Below are 17,931 nucleotides of genomic sequence, written 5' to 3'. Positions count from 1 at the left end.
AATTAGCTCCTACAAAGTGAATTAGAAGCAGAACCCATTCTGSTTCCTAGAACCTGTTCTATACATAGAGTCACATGATTAGTTCCTGGTTTAAAGATCAATTGCAATCAAAAGTTTCAGGCCAAAATTCAACAAGTTTCAGGTGCATTCAACATAACTGTGCCAGGAGTTTTGAATTCCAATGGTGTGTTGGAATAGTTGGTGTGTGTTTAAAGTTGCAGCAATTAATGTAAATCCAGTCTTTTTATGTGTTGGCTCTGAAGAGGGGACAACAATCTCTCTAGTAGAAAAACTGGACTGATTCTGAATGTTCTTAATTTATATAAACAGATCATTCTTTAGTTTCTGTGTGCTAATTTTAATTAACAGAAATCTGTTGTGGATTTTGAAAGAGCATTGTAAATRTAATTTTTAAAAGCCTAGATTTGTTACATGTTACACCAGAAAACAGTCTGACTCGTGAAATTTTTAAATCATGGGGAAACTAGAAGAGTAAATGCATAAATTTCCCTTCTCCTTATGTCTCTGGAAACTATTTTGATTTATTTATTTATTTATTTTTAGAATATGGTTACAAGCTGACAGCAAATCCTACAACAGAGCAAAATGTTCCCAAGGGTTAAACTCAAGGGAATACTTCTAAGGGGGTATGCTGGGCAAAGAGTCAGCTGAATTCCCTCCACAGAGGTACAAAATCCCTCCTTGATTACTGTATTTGGTTAATGCTTTGCAGATATAACCAGCTGCCTGCAGAAGACAGGGTCTGTCCTGTATTGCCCAGACTCCACGGAAAATATAGACTTGGTGATCTTCAGAAAGACACTGTAAGCCATAAAACTGACTGCTTAAAACAGTGCAAAGTCTGAAGGAGTAAAAAGTTGTATGAAACAGACCATAACTTTCTGAAGAACAGAACCCTCTTCAGCAACTGAAAAGCATTTGAAGGCTGACAGGAGGAGATGAATTACCTTCACGGGTTCCTGCTGCTCAGGGGTACATCCTGTGAGTTACTGCACATCACAGACCCTAAACTCACACTTTACTGCTCCTCTGTTGAGCACTCACAATCTGGGCTTAACTAAAGCATATCTTGGACAAAAAACACATTTTAAAGGAAGATGTTCCATGACAGGAATTGAATCCTATTTTGTCCCAGGTTAGACACTGAGGTTGCAGTGGTGGTGGGAAGCAGGCGCTGCACAGCCCTGTGGCTGCAGTTGGGTCTTTATTGCAGGAGCAGATGCTGCACCTCAGGGTGCCAGCACGGAGGAGGGAGTGGCTTCCAAGCCTTGTGAAGCAAATATTCTCTTTCCACTGCCTGATAATCACTGCTTGTCAGGCTCTAAAGTAAACATCCAGGCTGCAGATGGTGTCAGTTAAACAGGAAAATAATTCCTGATCTGTAATACACTTATTGTTTAGATTGAAGAAATGTTCCACCCGTTGTCTTGTCAGAATAAAATAAATTGAAAAATGTGTCTGGAAATGCCTGCCTTTGTTCCCAGACACTGAGGATTTGCTGTTCCTAAGTGCACTGAGCACATGTGAGTAGCACTTCACGAGTGGTACCCCACTACACTGTTTACAGAAATGAGACTACTCGCACGAGGCCACCCCCAGAGAAAAACATTTGGAATAAATAAATGTGTTCTGAGGCAAAACTTTAATATTCTTTGTCATCTATTATCTATCCTGCCCAAGATGGTGAGACAAGTAGCAGTTTTTGTCATTTAATGATACATTTATAAAGCACACTCAATTTGCCAAGTTAGAATTTGGAAATTATGACATTCATTGTAGTGCTGTAGAAGCAACTTTTCTTGTTTTTTAGGAGACAGATTTTCTTCACTTTCAGCTTTCTGAAAAATTGACTGCTAGGAAAAAAATTTAAAAAAAACTGTGTTTAGTGTCTCATCATGCTTCCAAGGAAGCTGAGATTTTTCATTTTTCAATAGAAGTAGGAGAAGTGGTAATTTTACATGTAAAGTGTCAAAAACTACTTAGAGGGAAGGTTGARGGGAAATATTTTTCATTTGTTAAAAAGAATACTCTACCTACATCCAAAATATCAAGGCACAGGAAAATATGCCAAGAGAAACTTCTTGCAAATTGCAAGTGCTCTTTTATTTTGTATATATCCCCACTTGTATTATGTTTATAAAATTTTGGAGTAATATAAGAACTTACTTACTCTTGTGTCTTGTTTTCTGAGAATCCAGCAGCTCTTTCAGTACATTTAAAAACAAAGCCATTAAAAAATGAACATCAAAAGGAGTAGAAAAGAAAGAAATGAAACACAAACCAATCTCGGAATGAGTCAGATATTTGCAAGATTTCTCTAAAATGCAAAGTACACAATACCCTAAATATGCATCTTCCTAAAAAAATGTCAGAACCTTAGCAACATCAATACGAGTATTGATTTTTTATGGTAAAATTAACAAAACAATCAAGGTGTATCCAATATTGAATACAGAGAAAAAGTCAATGCTGCAATTTCAGAGAAACCATCCCGAAAAGGACAGTTGTGTGATATTTACAATAACAAAAGCAGCATTTAAATCCCTGGAAAGTATTCAAAATGCAGGGAACTGAAAAGAAATGAATGTGCAAATGAACGTGATCCTCAGAAATGCAACAGTTGTAGCCTGCATTTGCTGGAGTAAGGTGCACAGGAAGGCTGAAGGGGTTTGGCACTTATTAGGATATGAGCAGGAAAGGTTTCATTCGTGTAGCACACAGGATCTTTGACCTGGAGCTCAATTAAAAAAGGAATTCTTGCTGTACAAGAAGCAGAGTAATTCAGYAGAGGATTTGAACATATCTCTTTACCATAAGGGGTGATACTGAAAGATAAATGTTTCTCAATTTCTCTTTGTTTTTCTGTTTGTTCTTTTTTCTTCTAGAAGATTGTGACCTTAAGACCTCTGTTGTAGGGAAATCCAGAATTGTAGGAGCTATGATTTTCAACTAATTTTAAGGAAATAAAAAAAAAATACATTATGCGTATCCTAAACCCAAGAGATATAATTTATGCTCTGGATAAGATGTTGTGAACAGAACAACCAAAACAAGGCTTTATCTCTGAGGTAAATTGGATGAAACAGACGAATGGCACTCCCTTCACAAYCATATCAGACAAAAACTAAACTGCAAATGTTTGTTTCTTGAGTCAGCTTAATTGCAGTTTCTTCAAAGCTTTATAAGTAATTAATACATCACAGAAACATGAAAAAACATATTCCTCTTTTACATTTTTTRGTCTTCATAATTAGAATAATTTGATTCAAAAGTGTAGTAATTATAGACATTTGTGCAATTTTTTATACATGCATTAAAATGGGATTATTTTAATGTCTGAATAATATTTTAGTAACAAATGTTTTAAAAATCAGACTACAGTAAGATCTTGGTATACCTACTCTAATTCATTAAAATAAATCAAAGTATTTATTAATTCAACACTCTTTGAAATCTGGGGTTAACTGAGGAGTAATCAGTGAGCACTATGTACCTGGGGGTTTTGAGACCAAGCACATTGTGGTCTTTTATGTCAGATGGATATTCAGCTCAAACACACACATTAGGAAAAGCAAAGGTCCATGGAACGGACAACAAATGAAAATGTTTCCTGATTTCATTGTGCTTTCAAATTTCACTGAACATAGGCACTACATGCTTTCTACTAATAGAACTTCAGTAGTGTATTAATTATAATTACTTTAAAAATGTATTAATTAATTAATTTGCTGCTCATTATGCTAATTAAGAGAGTAATCATGACCTCTTTTTAAAAATCAACTCTACTTTTCCTCTCTTGATACAAAAGCCACCACTGGTAAGGAGCAGCGAAAAGATCTGACTTGACTCATTCCTAGCAAACTGAYTGTGGGCTCAAGACCAAGAAAACACATTCATGCAGTTAAAATGCTATGACAGTTTTGTTTTCACATGGTTTTCTTTAATTTGAAGAACTGCATCAATTTAATTATACTTTATGTTAGTCATTAGAAAAGTTCTCACCCATCCCTTTGGCCTAAYTTCTTTTGTAAACTTTGGGAAGAATGGAGAAGGGAAACACAGTTTTACTYCCTGGGATGATTTGGATCACATGAATCCATGTTTAACATCATTACATTATTGCAAAGAGAAACTGCACCTCATGTTCTATCTGCACAGGTTTCCTTGGCTGTGGAGGCACAGAAATGCTGACCATATGTGAGGTATGAGCTTCACATCCCATTCTTCTCTCACTGTTTTTCCATCTCATTCTGTAGATTGGTGAAAATTCAGGATGTTTTGAGAACTTGATCTATTTATGTAAAAYGCAGAAAGGGGAATACCAGTGTTTTCAGGTAATTTTCAGACTTACACTGTTCTATTTGTATGACAAATATTTATGGAATAGCAAAACTGTTTTAAGCAGCTCTTAGGATACTATGAATAAATTTTAAATTAAATCAGACTGCTGTATTTCTGGTTCTGAATTCCTCATAGTATACCTAAGATCTGAGAACACACTATTTTGCCTTCTGTTTTTGTCCATGACAGAGAAAACAACAACAAAAAAAAATCTATCAGTCTATCTATCTAGATATATATTGCATGTTTTCAGTCAACATCATTTGGTAATTTAAGCTGCTAAAACATAATATGAACATATGTTAGGTGCTGACTATGCATTGTAGGCAACCAGTGAAACCGTTTTGGTTGTACATGAGACAAATGGTACAATTCACCTGTTCCACCTTTGAAAATCTTAATTGAATAGAACTAATAATTATTTTTCATCCAGCACACCAGAATATTATTTCTGAAGGTACAGTGATTAAAATATGAAGCATTGAAAATAATAATATTCATAAATCATATACCACCTAGGGAAATCTCAATTTTTCTTTATTCACTTTCTCTTGTTTGTGCTGTGTCTACATAGAAAAAGAATGATTTTTTCCACTGTGTTGCATTAATTATTTTTTTTTTTAAATCTGTATCCAACAGTCACTGTTTTCTAAGAGCTATAAATCAAACAAATATGCTAGTAGCTCTAAGTTTTTTGGGAAAAATAGTATATTCTGATTTTTCAACATGAATGAAGTGACAGTAAAATTCCAGAATTAAGCTCCCTATAAATAAAAGAAAACCTCTTATTTTGTTCATGTCTCCATTTATTCTACATGCAGAACTAGATATATTTATCTAGGTAATAACACATTTTTTCTTTTAGAATTAGATATTCAGCTCATACTCTGGCTCTTATAAACAATCGATAAATCTGTGGTGAGTTTGCATAAGCATTTTTCTCAAATGAATCAAGTCCTTGACTGAGATATTTTAATTGCTATAATTTGAATAACTAATTCCAAGTTCTGAAAATTAGGTGAAGGTAGTATGTGATTAACTGCTGTTAATGAAGCTATTACCTGATCAAGTAACATTTCATTCTTGGAACTGATTATCTCTAAATGCAAATGAAATTGATTTGAATTGTCAATTTCTTCCTGGATTTATAATATATCTTTTAAATGTTCTGCAACTACTGTTATGAAACATACTTTGCAATTTTTATTCTTCTGGCAATTCTGTAAGTTTACATGTCTAACATGAAATCAGAAAAATTCTGTTCCAAACAAGTTGAGTGTCTATTCACATGCAACATTTTCTTTGCTCCAAACGTTTCTCCAATGAGAAATTCAAACTAATTTTTAGTGAAATGGGAGTCAGCAAGTATGCTAAAAATTAGTCACATTGCTTCGCACAGAATATATCGAAATGCAACAAATTGTCTAGTGACAAGGTACAAAATGATCAATGAAGGARGTTCATGATGTGGGATTCACTTGTTCAGTTTAAACAATTGCTGATCTATTTTCACCACTTCTAGACTACTATTTAGTTCTAATGTAAAGAATGTTAAGAAATAAAAGTGATGGAGCTGTGCACAGAACACTGACAACTTTGGAACTAGAGGGATCTTTTCCCAATAAAATATAAAAATGCACAGAGGTTGATTCTATGTCACGTGTCATTATGTACACTGCGATATCCCTCACCCAGGCCATCCTGCTATCACAATAAACTTTCTACTTATTTATTTTGATCTGATACATTTAGGTTAATCTAGCTTTAAAGATAATTTTCCTTACACTAATATGCCCCAGTAACTTTTGCCTTTATGAATTCATTTAAAGAGAATAAACTATGAACTCAAGTGTATCACCCAGTTTTAGACTAAAAAAATTCAAAAAAATAAAGCTGCTACATCAAAAGTAGACAAGCTGTATTTGAAACCAAAACAACTAAAATGGTAAAACATATGCATTAGAGTAATTTTAGAAAATAAAAATATGTAATTAAGTACTTTATGTTTTCTCTTTCATGGAGATCCAGACTTAGGGGTTTCAAACTCTTGTGCTCTGTTTGTACAACCCCTTCATACCCAGTGCCAGGCAGCCACCCACACTTGTGCACCTGCACACTCACTCACATGCAGATCCACATTCAGTCTACTACCTATGAAGTTTTCTGCTTTCTTTTAGAGTGAGAAATAAGATTTTCAGAAATTGGATATATATATTCAGATTTCCCCACAAGAATGAGTCATTGCCAAATCATCCACGATGTCAAGCATCACTGAGCATTTTAGAGAGGCCTGTCAAACTCAGGATAAAACATTCCAACAACAAAAGTTTGTTCTTGCATCAAGGATCAATTCTGTCTCTAGAGAGCCATAGTTGCATGCCCATCTAATAAWTTGGTATTTATCACTGAATTCTAACATAAGTGAGAAATCAAACCTTTAGAATAAAAAATAGCAGTTAGAGTCACTTGTTTTCTCTACAGTTTTGTGCAGAGCTTTCCAAATAATGTCCATTCCTGGTAAATCCAGGCAAATACACAAGAATGTTAAAAAATATATATCCAGCATTTTACTTTTTATATTTGTTTTACCCAACCCAGTTTTAAAAGTTAAGAATGGATTTGTGTGAAGTTGGGGGTACTAAGCCTGTAGCATCTCAAAAATATTGAAAGTATAGCAGAAATGCACTTTAAAAGTGGAATTAAGAGAACAGAGTAATTTTATACTAAACAAGTGTTAAACAAAAAATATACAAACATTGCAAAATTGTTCAGCATACTGGGAAKGAGTTTTTACTAGTCTTACTGGTTGTTAAATGTGACATTCCTAAGTGAGAAACATCCATTGGCAATGCTTAAACTGTTGCAACCAGAACCCGGGGCAAGTAACAATGAAAATATCCTTCATTATTTGGTTGGATTAAGTCTATATATGGAAAAAACTAATCAAAATAAAACCCCTTTTAATTCCATTTATCAGAAACTTTGGAAAGATTGCATGTTTGTCCCCATGAAATGTGTTATTCTTCATAACAAGGCCAAAATTATTCAGGACAGATGTCCTCCCTGAGATAGCTGAGGATGTCTCGCAATAATTTCCTATAATATCATGGTGGACCTACCTACAATGGTGATTACCTTAATTTTTACTTTAATTTTTACTACCTTAATTTTTATTTTATAGCTATGTTTTTATCCATATGTTCCAAAAATAAAAGCAGAAACAGAGAAGAAAACCTAGTTTTGAGGAGACTAAATATTTAGTGAACACAAAGAACTGAAAACCATTCAMAGCAGCAAAATTAATCCTAAGAATGTTAATGACAGAAAATAGAAAGTWTTTATGTCCATTGTGCAAGCGGAAAAACAGAACTAGAACTATTGAGACAATTTATCACATGACAGTATTTTTATCAGAGGGGAAGAAAATCATCATGGCATGATGTGGGCTTTGCAAATGAACAATCTACAGAGATCCTGTGACAATAATATCACACAGCGACATCACTTACTTTTCTACATCAGCCTGACAGTAATCATGAAAGATTGCTACAGGAATACAGATAATTACACTGGAGAGACCTGTGCTGTCCATAAATAAGATGGGTAAGCCTACCTCCGGTTCTGAGCTGTAGAGATATTCCGTTACACACCAAATATGGATTTTAAGGAATGAAATGGAATGGAATGGAAATCAGATAGTATATCCTTAGGTCATGGTTTTACTCCGTTTGATTTTTGGTGGTGGGGGGATGGGACCAAGAAACCACAAACATGGCTCCTCTGAGGAAGGTCTAGTAGCTTTCTCCTTCTTCTCCAGCAAAAGTAGCCCTACCCCCAGTGTTTTAGGGCCAAACCATTATGGCTCTGAGGTTGATGGACAGGCTGCCCATCAGGCCTGGGCCAATTGCACAGGTTGGTTACACGTCTGTGATGACGTATTGTCTTGTACTTAAGAAGAATTCAAAACAAGTTAGGGGCGGCCGCCATGTAGTTTTTAGGTTGTTAGTATTTAGTTTTAGTATCATGCACTGGGGAAAAACAAGAGCAGGAGAGTGAGGAGATGTAAGAAGAAAAATGGAGACCCAAGATCACGGTAAGAAGAAGATGGGATGGGTTGCTGTGCTGTTGCTGTGGTTCTCCAACATGGAGAAAATAAGTTGTTCTCGAAAGGACTATTTCATCAATGAGAGACCTGTATAGAAAAGGAGAGGGACCTTGCTCTGAGAAAAACCTGGCCTTTGAAGACTGGACTGAACTGATCAGGAGACAAAAAGGGGGAAGAGGCTTGGCTCCCCCACGACTGAAGCAAGTTGATGCTTAGAAGAAATTGTGTTCTGCAGGGAGGATGAGGTGCCCCCGCCCCACGTCTGAAGCAACTGGATGCCTAGAAGGAGCTGTGTTCTGCCAGGAGATTTGTGATAGTGGTCTTACGCCGCTGAAACAGCGCAGTTCGGCCTTGAAGGACATTCTTTCCTTTYTCCTACGAGATAAAGAAAAGAATCCTTTGCCATCAGCAGTTATACACTGACTGTTTCTTGGGAAAAGAATCCACAGCTTGGAGCTGCAAGAACGCTTCTATGATGCTGGACAACAACCATAATAAGTAGTTTGATCTATGTTAGACTTTCATTCCTGTCCCCTGTGTGTGYGGGAAGACATGGGGGGATGGAGAGGGATGACCTGAGAAAAGAGATGGGTCCCCAGAAGGGGTAACAGGTGTCTTAAAATGTCCRTTTTTATTTTTCTTCTCCTTGTAAATTTGTCCCTATCTTTGTTCCCCTCCCCGGTAYGGTAGTATTCYTAGTAGTTTTAGTAATAAATCTATTTTGAAACTGAAGTTTTTCCTCCTGTCTGACCATTTTCTAGAGCATATACATATCTTCCTCTCAATTRTGYTATGTTTTCTGAAAGCCATAAATTTTCATGTTAATTGGGCTTCTGCCTCTCCAGTGGGGGAAGGGAGAGAATGTCGTGGGTGCTTTTGGCTTTTAGTCCAGTTCAAACCACAACATTTTTTGGTGCCGTGACTTGGATAGGGAAAAACAGGTTTAAACCCACAACACCTTACTACCAAATTTATAAAAGGGACTTAATTTTTTCTCCAGGAATAATTTCTAATCATGTAGATAAACTTCTGCATATATATATATAATGCTTCTCTAAATAAGCTGCAAACAAGCAAGAAATAAATCAATCATCTTTTACTTTTCTATATTTATCTTCTCACATTCAATCTAGAGTCGGTTTATCACTTTCATTAGGATGACCAAGATCTTTGCAAAATTGGACAAAAAAGAATTTGCTCTTTTAATAATTACAGGAGGCATGCTGTATTGTCTACAAATTATGCAAAAATCTTGGATGAATGTCCTGGGTAAGAGATATATGTGTATTTCATGGGTAATGGTTTTATCATTAAAATTACCATAAATTTTGCCATAAAATGGCAAAATGATTAAGTGATGGCTCAGTATCCTAAATATCCATCAAGTAAAATGATGCAGACTAAGTGATATTAAATGTTGTTTTGTATCACATCAGCATTTCCTTGACAAATCCACATCCCTCTGTGCTCTTGCTTGCTGTAGAGTCAGATGTCCAGAAATGCAACAGTTTCCTAATACAAGTTCTCTTTTKCCCACTTATATTAGTATGTTCTGGTTATAAGGGATCTGTTTCATATTAAAATATTGTGCAATAAGAAAAGGGTTGGAATAGCCTGGGCAATGCCTCCAAATTCACTCTGAATATTAGTGAGCTTCTTCCAACATTAGTAAATTTAAGAAAATACGGTTTTTTTTTTTTCTGGATAATAAGAACACACCAGGCTGGCTAAGATTAGCCAGCAGCACAGTACACTCATTTTCAGAGGAGGAAGTGTGCCAGACGCCTACTCAAAGAACACCCTAAAAAGAGACAATACAAGCTTTTCTGTMAGTCTGTGCTAAAGAGGTGTTGATATTTTCTTATCTAATGCATATGATATCAGTTAGACTGTATAGTCTCTGGAATTGTAAGTTGCCTTCTTACAAGGCATTAATGTGAATTAATCTTTCTCATATGGAGCAAGTAGCCAATAAGTGTCTAATAAATGCAAGAGTAGGACAAGATTAATATGTTTGTTTAAATTAGCACTGTATCAATCACTAATTCTTGACAAGGTTTGAAATAGTTAATATTTTCCCAAATGAGATTTTACCTGCAAGAAATAACTAGGCTCTTGAAACCCAGACATCTCTGTGAACATATCTRGTTCAGCACTAACAATATATAAAAAAATAGAGAGCTCAGTTACAGAAATCAAAGTGTTTGATAGCTGAATCACTGGAATGTGYGTGTATGATATTGGTTTCTCCAGGTGTGTGCAGTCACATCTTTTGATGCAAAACCAGAGATGATTGGAAAATGACAGATATTGTTGCTGTTTGTCTCATCTGTCCCCTTGGGTTGGCACTGAATTTCTCATTTAGTGTCATTCTAGAAAATCCATCATTTTATAACAGCACTGTTGACATGGTGGATACCCAGCAATTGAAGTGTTATTAATACATAAATACTTTCAAAACATAAACCTTTATAGCACTGCACACCRGGTTTTAAATATCCCTCCCTGTCAATGCAAGTATTCTCTGAGTCTCACATGCCCAATTATGGAATTATACAACAATGTTACCAAGCAGCAAGAAGTCAAAATCATACAGAATGATTTTTAGGAAGTTTTCATAAAATATGTACATTTATTATAACTTTATCTGTATTTTGTCCTTTCCCTAGGCCCCAGTGTTTTTWAACAGAAACTCACAGTTTTGAAAGCATTTTTTATCTTATTCCATTACACAGATAGTTGCAAAATTGGGATGTTAACAGTTGCCGTGACGCAAAACTAAAAGGCTTTAGCGGTGCTAAACATGAAATTGTATTTCGGGATCTATATGCTTTCTGGGTCACAAACCTCAACTAAATTTCTTCCCYTCAGCCTCTGATTGTGGGAAATCCAGTGAAAAGTGTTGCAGCTAACTGCAATAATAATAATAACTGCAGAAATAAATTAAAGGCATTCCCAATTCTGCCTTATGCTAAGTTCTGTGACCTAGGGTAACTATTTAAACTCTGAGAGGATGTTTTTTCCTTTCCCCCATTTTTTTCCTTACATATTAAAAAACCCAAATATATCTGTGCATATGTATCTATGTATGTGAATTTCTTTGAGCACCTAAACTCCACAGAGGAGTAACCAGCAAATCCTATGGTTTTTTTGCATACAGGAGAGCCAATAAGGTGATTTAATAGTTTTTTTCCAACCTCCACATCTATGAATATATGAAAAGTCCTGTATTTTACTGAGAAAACAGTGTTTATTTCATTAATGTWAGTGGGCCCAAATGAGAACACCAGCATAGACAGGGAATGGGAAATACAATCCAGGATCTCAGTCAATGTAAACTGGTGTTGACCAATTCAGGACACTGCTCTCTCAGGGACACTGGGTCCAGGCAACACAGAAGTCAACAAAGCCTGGGTACATTTGTGAAATAGAATCAATATAATCAAGGAGGTAACTCAAGACTTATGGTGGGAGAAGTAGAAGGAAAGTATGTTCTCTTCTATAAGTGKAATATGGTGAATAATTCATAGCAAATTATTTGTTTATTATATTTTATCTCTTTTTCTGTGCAAGATATGTCCGTATACAGGCCTTTATTTTCTCCAGGGTATTCATTATTCACTGTATTATTGCTCTGAGCAACTTTTACTCTGAATATTGTCACTTAGAAGTTTATTGCAAGTATTCATTATTCAAAATTTGTGCTGTTCATCTTCAAAATATGTCATCTAGTATGTTTTTGCTTCTTTGCTTGATGATTGGCTAAGCATAATTCTTAGATTTCCAGTGTGAACCATGAATTGGAAACTTGCTTTCTAAGTTCATTATTAAATATAATTTATTTTCTGCTGTGTTGATAAATTAAAAAAAATATTGTAAGGTCCATGAAAATCTCAAACAAATGCGTGCAGGACTTGATGTGATATAATGTACCACTGAAGCTACACATCTGTGAAGGCATTCTGTTTGTACTATGGCAAGCTCTGTGTTTATCAAATTTACTTATACAGATGTTTGCCCAATCCTAATGTTAATTCATTGGCATTCCTTGGAAGATTGTCAGTAATAAAGGAAATTATATGCATTGCTCATTTGACTCGGTGTTTTATCTCTGATTCTGACCAAAACAGGAATTTTCTGAAGGTGAAGAAAGCCTGCATTAGCAAGTACATGACAAACAATCCCTTAAACTCTATTCCCTCATACTCACTAACACTGTTCAGTGCCAAAGCCTAATTTTCCTTACTTAGATAAAATTTAGATTGAAACTCTGATGGAAAGTTCTGAAAGCAATTCTGAAATTTTTAACAGACAGAGAAACACACTCAAAGCCTTCATGGAAGAAAAGTAAGTAGAAAAGAAGCGTCACAGCTACCTATGCTGGTGGAGTTCATAATCACCAGAATTAAATATTTTGYTTTCATTTTCCCTCATGATATTCTTCCAAAATGTTTCTTATGGAACCTCTTGATTTCCATGATTTCTCTCTGCCATATCCATCAACATTTTGACAGTGCATTTTGGCTGTATCACGTAAGCAATGTCCCAAATTGAAGTCAACCTAAAAGTTTTCTATTCCAAGTCCTTTTCTGAAGTCATACTCCCAGACTGCACATGCCAGGTTATTCCTTCAGCGTTTATTCTCTGACAGCTCCTCAGCATTGTTTGGTTTCCACAAGGAGTCAGGAAAAGCTTTCTGTGGGTGGCCTATTTCCTCTCAGTTCTGATTACTCAGCAGCTGTGGGACTGGACTCTGTGGCAAASCATGAACAATTGTATTACATTTGTGATAATTTGTAATTAACCTATGTTTGTGGATCCAATTGGGATAACTGCATCTCCTACCACGTTTTTATTAGCATGCAGCACGACTGAATATAGACATTGATTTCTTGAAAGCTCTTTTTGGACCAATAATGAGCAAAATGGTCTATTGCTTAGACTGTGTTGATGTGTGACAAATACTCCTTGTGGGCATCTCTCTAATCTTTCTTTGAAGACAATTAAAAATACAACAGTATTTTTATGTGCTCATAGATTGAAAACCTAAGGAGGAAATGTTCTGAGGAGGAAGCTGCCATTAATGCTACTTGCAAATCACCACCAAAAGACTGTCTGTTGTGGCATTTTCTATGGCAAAGCAGAAGGAGGAAAAATTCCTGGTTTGGTGAAAAATCAGTCTTTGATTTTTTAAGATATTTTTTAAGARTTTGAGAGAATCTGCTTTTTTATTCAAAGTCAATGAAGTTCCTTATCATAYGTACTTATCAGTAAGTAACCTTGTTGCAAGCAGTTGCATAAATTATGTACACAGAAACTGTTCTAGGTAGGTCTAACTGTAGTTATATTACAACAGGCAGAAATCAGTCATGCAATAACTGCAGCAACACTCATCCTGGAGCAATGGATTAAATTCAGAAAGTCAGCTCAGCATAAACCTCTTTTCTGTGAGTCATCTCAATTGTGAACACAAACTGTCAGAAGTGGAAAGAAATGAAAAATTTTCTATCTAAAAATACATTACACATTTAATAAAACATTTTTATTTTACATCATTCAAATTCTGCATGAAATCTATGCATTAGATGTAAATATATTATAGAAGTATGCTAATTCTAATTAACCTTGTCAAATAGAATTCATTAAAATTAAAAGCCTTGTAATTGTGAGTGTTTTTCAGACTGTAACCAGGAATCTACTTAATGCAAGGACTGATGTACCTATCTAAAAAAATCTAAAAAACGGAAGAAATACAACATGCAGAGAAAACTCAGAAGAAAAAAAAATTTGGTTTGGGTTTTTTTTTTCCCCTGAGATGGGAAGAAAAACAAAGAGCTTAAAAACTAGACAGCAGGTTTTGTTTCTCCACATCCTCCCTTCTCGTTTCATCTATACAAGCTTTGGGACATCATAACCCTCCTCCTATCTCTACTGCTCTTCCTTATTCTGGTGCTCCCTATCTTGGTCAAGGGGYTGTTGAAGTCCCTGTGAAGTTGAGCTACCTTCTTCTGCTGCAGGGAGTGTCCATTTGGTTCAGCACTGCTGGAATCCCCCAAGCATCCTGAGAGAGTKCTTGTGCTGTGCTGGGCAAGGCAAGTCTGTCTCACTGTTTTGATGCTCGATGCTTACTGCATAAAGGGGGAATCCTGTCCTTTCTGCTGATTTTTTCTGGGATTAGGATTACTCTACAGGATAGAAAATAGCTCTTCGTGCACTGGATTTTGCAATTATTTAGTGCATTTTTTTTCCCCAAGGAACAAAGCAAGCACCTTTAACTGCRTGTTTCAGGTCTAAAAGTATTATTACTGTTTTCATAAACATCAATGACAAACTTCCCATGAAACAGTTTTAACTTGTGAATAATACGTATACAAAATTAGTCTAACATCCCAAGTTTTTAAACTGGCTCATCTGAGGTGCCACAGGATTTTAACAGASAGCAACCTCTTTGATAACACTTTGTACTCAGATCTTTTTTTCCTCTTTTCTTCTCAATTTCAATCACTGCAGCCCTTTAGTCTGCTGCTCAGTCTCCCACATCTCGTTTTCCACAATTCCTCACATCACTTTATGCAGTTTCTGCCTGTGCTATCACTCCATTGTCACACTGCAGTCACTGGGTCTTCTTTTCCTGCTGGTCACCTCTGTGAAGTCTTTCCCTTTCAACTGTCACTTGTGGAACTCTCCTTCACTAGGAGATCCTTTTTTTTTTTTTTTTTTTTCCACTCCAGTGTCTCTTTTGCTCTTAAGGAAGTCAGTTCTTTCATCTCTGTTATCTGGTCAGCTCCCCACTTGAAAGAGCAGTCTCAGTTCTCTCTCACTCCCACAAAGTCTTTTGAAGGAACAAGCTCAAACAATGACCTTCCATGCCCTGCTATTGGGCCAATCTCTTTTCCAACCACCTGGAAGCGTTTCTTTTCCCTCTGCACTGATTTTATCCAGAGAATATTTCTCTCTTTTTTCACTGACTGACTCACCTGATGCCCACCTCACACCACCCTGACTGTCCAATCTACCAGTTTTAAGGGTACCCAACCACCTTTTCACTGACATTTTATGAAAAGGCCATAGTAACTATTACTTAATGACCTCTGGAGCTTGCTAAACAACAGGACTTAATTTTTATTTCATTTCTATCAGATTTTTTGATAACAGAAAATAATACACAGGAGCAGGTAAAATTGTGTTGAGAACACACCAGAAAACAGATGCTCAATTCAAGACTTGTCTCTGAGGCAGAGGTATTGTTTGATTCAAACTAACTCAGTGTGAAAACATGTTTTATATGTCTCTAGAGAATTAATACAGTATGTTCCCTTAAACTTTTATGAAACCCCTAAAGTMTACAATAAAACCTGTGGTGATCCTTAATCAGAAATAGCCTAAGAAGTTTTGCTGCAGGAATGCTATAACTTACTTTAGCAAGTGTTTTCATCTCGCCTTCACAAGAATATTTTGTTGGTATATGTGTTTACAATACTTTTGTGGAATATATACAATATTTAATTTATTTCTCTAAAGCTTCAACATCCCTATCAACTGCAACTAAAACCTAACACATTTTAAATTTATTAATTTTGTACTATTATATAATTTTTCAATAATGAACAAAGGCCTGTGAAAGTTAATGTAAAACAAGAAGTAATAATAGTCACCTTTCAAAGCTATAAAAAATTTCAAAAATTGTCCAAATTACGGAATCACTGAATTACTAGAGTTGAAATGGATCTCCAGAGATGATCTAATTCACAACCCCTGCCAAGTCAGGGTCACCTGGAGCAGGTGGGTTTAGAATGTCTCCAGAGAGGGAGAYTCCATTGCCTCCCTGGGCAGYCTGTTCCAGTGCTCTGCCACCYTTGAAGTAAAGAAGTCCTTCCTGAGGCTGAGATGGAACTTCTTGTGTTTAAATTTATGGTCATTACTTCTCTTTCCATTGATAGGCACCACTGAAGAGAGTTGTCACTCTCCTCTTGGCACCTACCTTTGAGATATTTATACCCCTTGAGGAGATCCCCCCTCAGCCTTTCCTTCTCAATAACCAGATCAGTTATCTTGATCTGGAAACTCTGTTAGTAACTCCACAGCCAAAAATCTTTCTCCTATTCTTCCACTGAACAGGACTGAAAATGTGGGTCTCTTAACTAAGGAGAATTATAAATAGACATCTGGGGTGTTTTTTATCTTCTTTCACATTTACGAATCCTTAGAAACCTTTACATTGGGATTGTAGCTGTTAGGAGTAAGAATGTTCTGTTGCATATATGAATGAGAGACTTTGAATTTTGGGTCAATCTGAGTTGAATTGGAAATGAGAAATTTGAAATACTTCCATAAGAAAGGATCTTTTAAACTAATGGTGAGAAAAGTTTTGTTTCAACAGCACTAAATTCTCTAATTCTTTCACCTTTACATTTTACATATTTAAACAAAAACGTTTGAACCTGTAAGAGTTTTTTTTCCAAAATTCTATTAAGAAAATATAAAAATAGAGTATCCAGCTAGTGCCATAAATTTATTTCTGTTTAAAAGTAAATTTTATCAAAATATGCATGTTAGCATAACATTTCCATGAAAAACTTCTTCTAAATGGGAATTTATTAATATTATGGGTTTTTTTWAAATTCCAATCTGAAAATTTCTCCAGACTTGAAAAGGTACTTAAATATGCCTTTAGACTACTCAGAAAACGTAATTTAACATTAAAACCAGTATGGGTAGTCTAACTTCAATTTATACCTTGTTAAGGTATAAATTATTATAATCCTAATTTATAAGGTATAAATTATTGTAATCCACAAAGTCAGCATGATAGTATACAATGGATTTATACATCACTGCCAAAATGGCAATATGAACAGTCAATAACTTGCACTAAGGACTATCAATTCATGATCATTGGACTGGATTTTCTGTTTTTTCCCATCTGCTTCCTAGGCTTTCAGAAGTGTCTGAATCCTGTGAGTGTCTCAAGAACAGGAAGCAACAGCAAGCAATCCAGGGAAAGTGTCAACTCAGGATTGATTCCCAGGTCATCAAGAATAACCCCTCTTATTCCAAACATTAAAAGAAATGACCTGTGGAGATAGAAAGAGATCAGGTTTTATTTTTTCAGGCTGAGATGAATGCCTAACTTAGCTGGATGCTTTCAGGAGCAGCAGAAAGGAATGAGTAGAGTACTTGTAAGTGTCGTAAGACATCATGCCTCTTATTGAACAASTGTATTAGAAATTATGAGAAAATCATTGGCACTCTGATTTCCATGGTGAAGGAAGGGACTGTAAGTTCTACATCTTCTGTAACAAAGATTTCTGTGGTAGACATGACCTTGCCTCAAAAATGAAGTGTGTTATTAGAGATAACTGCAGGGGGAAGAATGGGTCATACAAACATTCCAAGCCTTTGATCAGAGCCACATATTGTGATGTGCTAGTTATCTGTGGCTGTCTTGGAGGAGAAGYTGCCCT

Source organism: Malurus melanocephalus, unplaced genomic scaffold, assembly GCF_030028575.1.
Source record: "Malurus melanocephalus ecotype Western Australia unplaced genomic scaffold, MMel_1.1 scaffold_157, whole genome shotgun sequence".
Classification (NCBI taxonomy): Eukaryota; Metazoa; Chordata; class Aves; order Passeriformes; family Maluridae; genus Malurus; species Malurus melanocephalus.
This window is presented reverse-complemented; position numbering follows the sequence as displayed.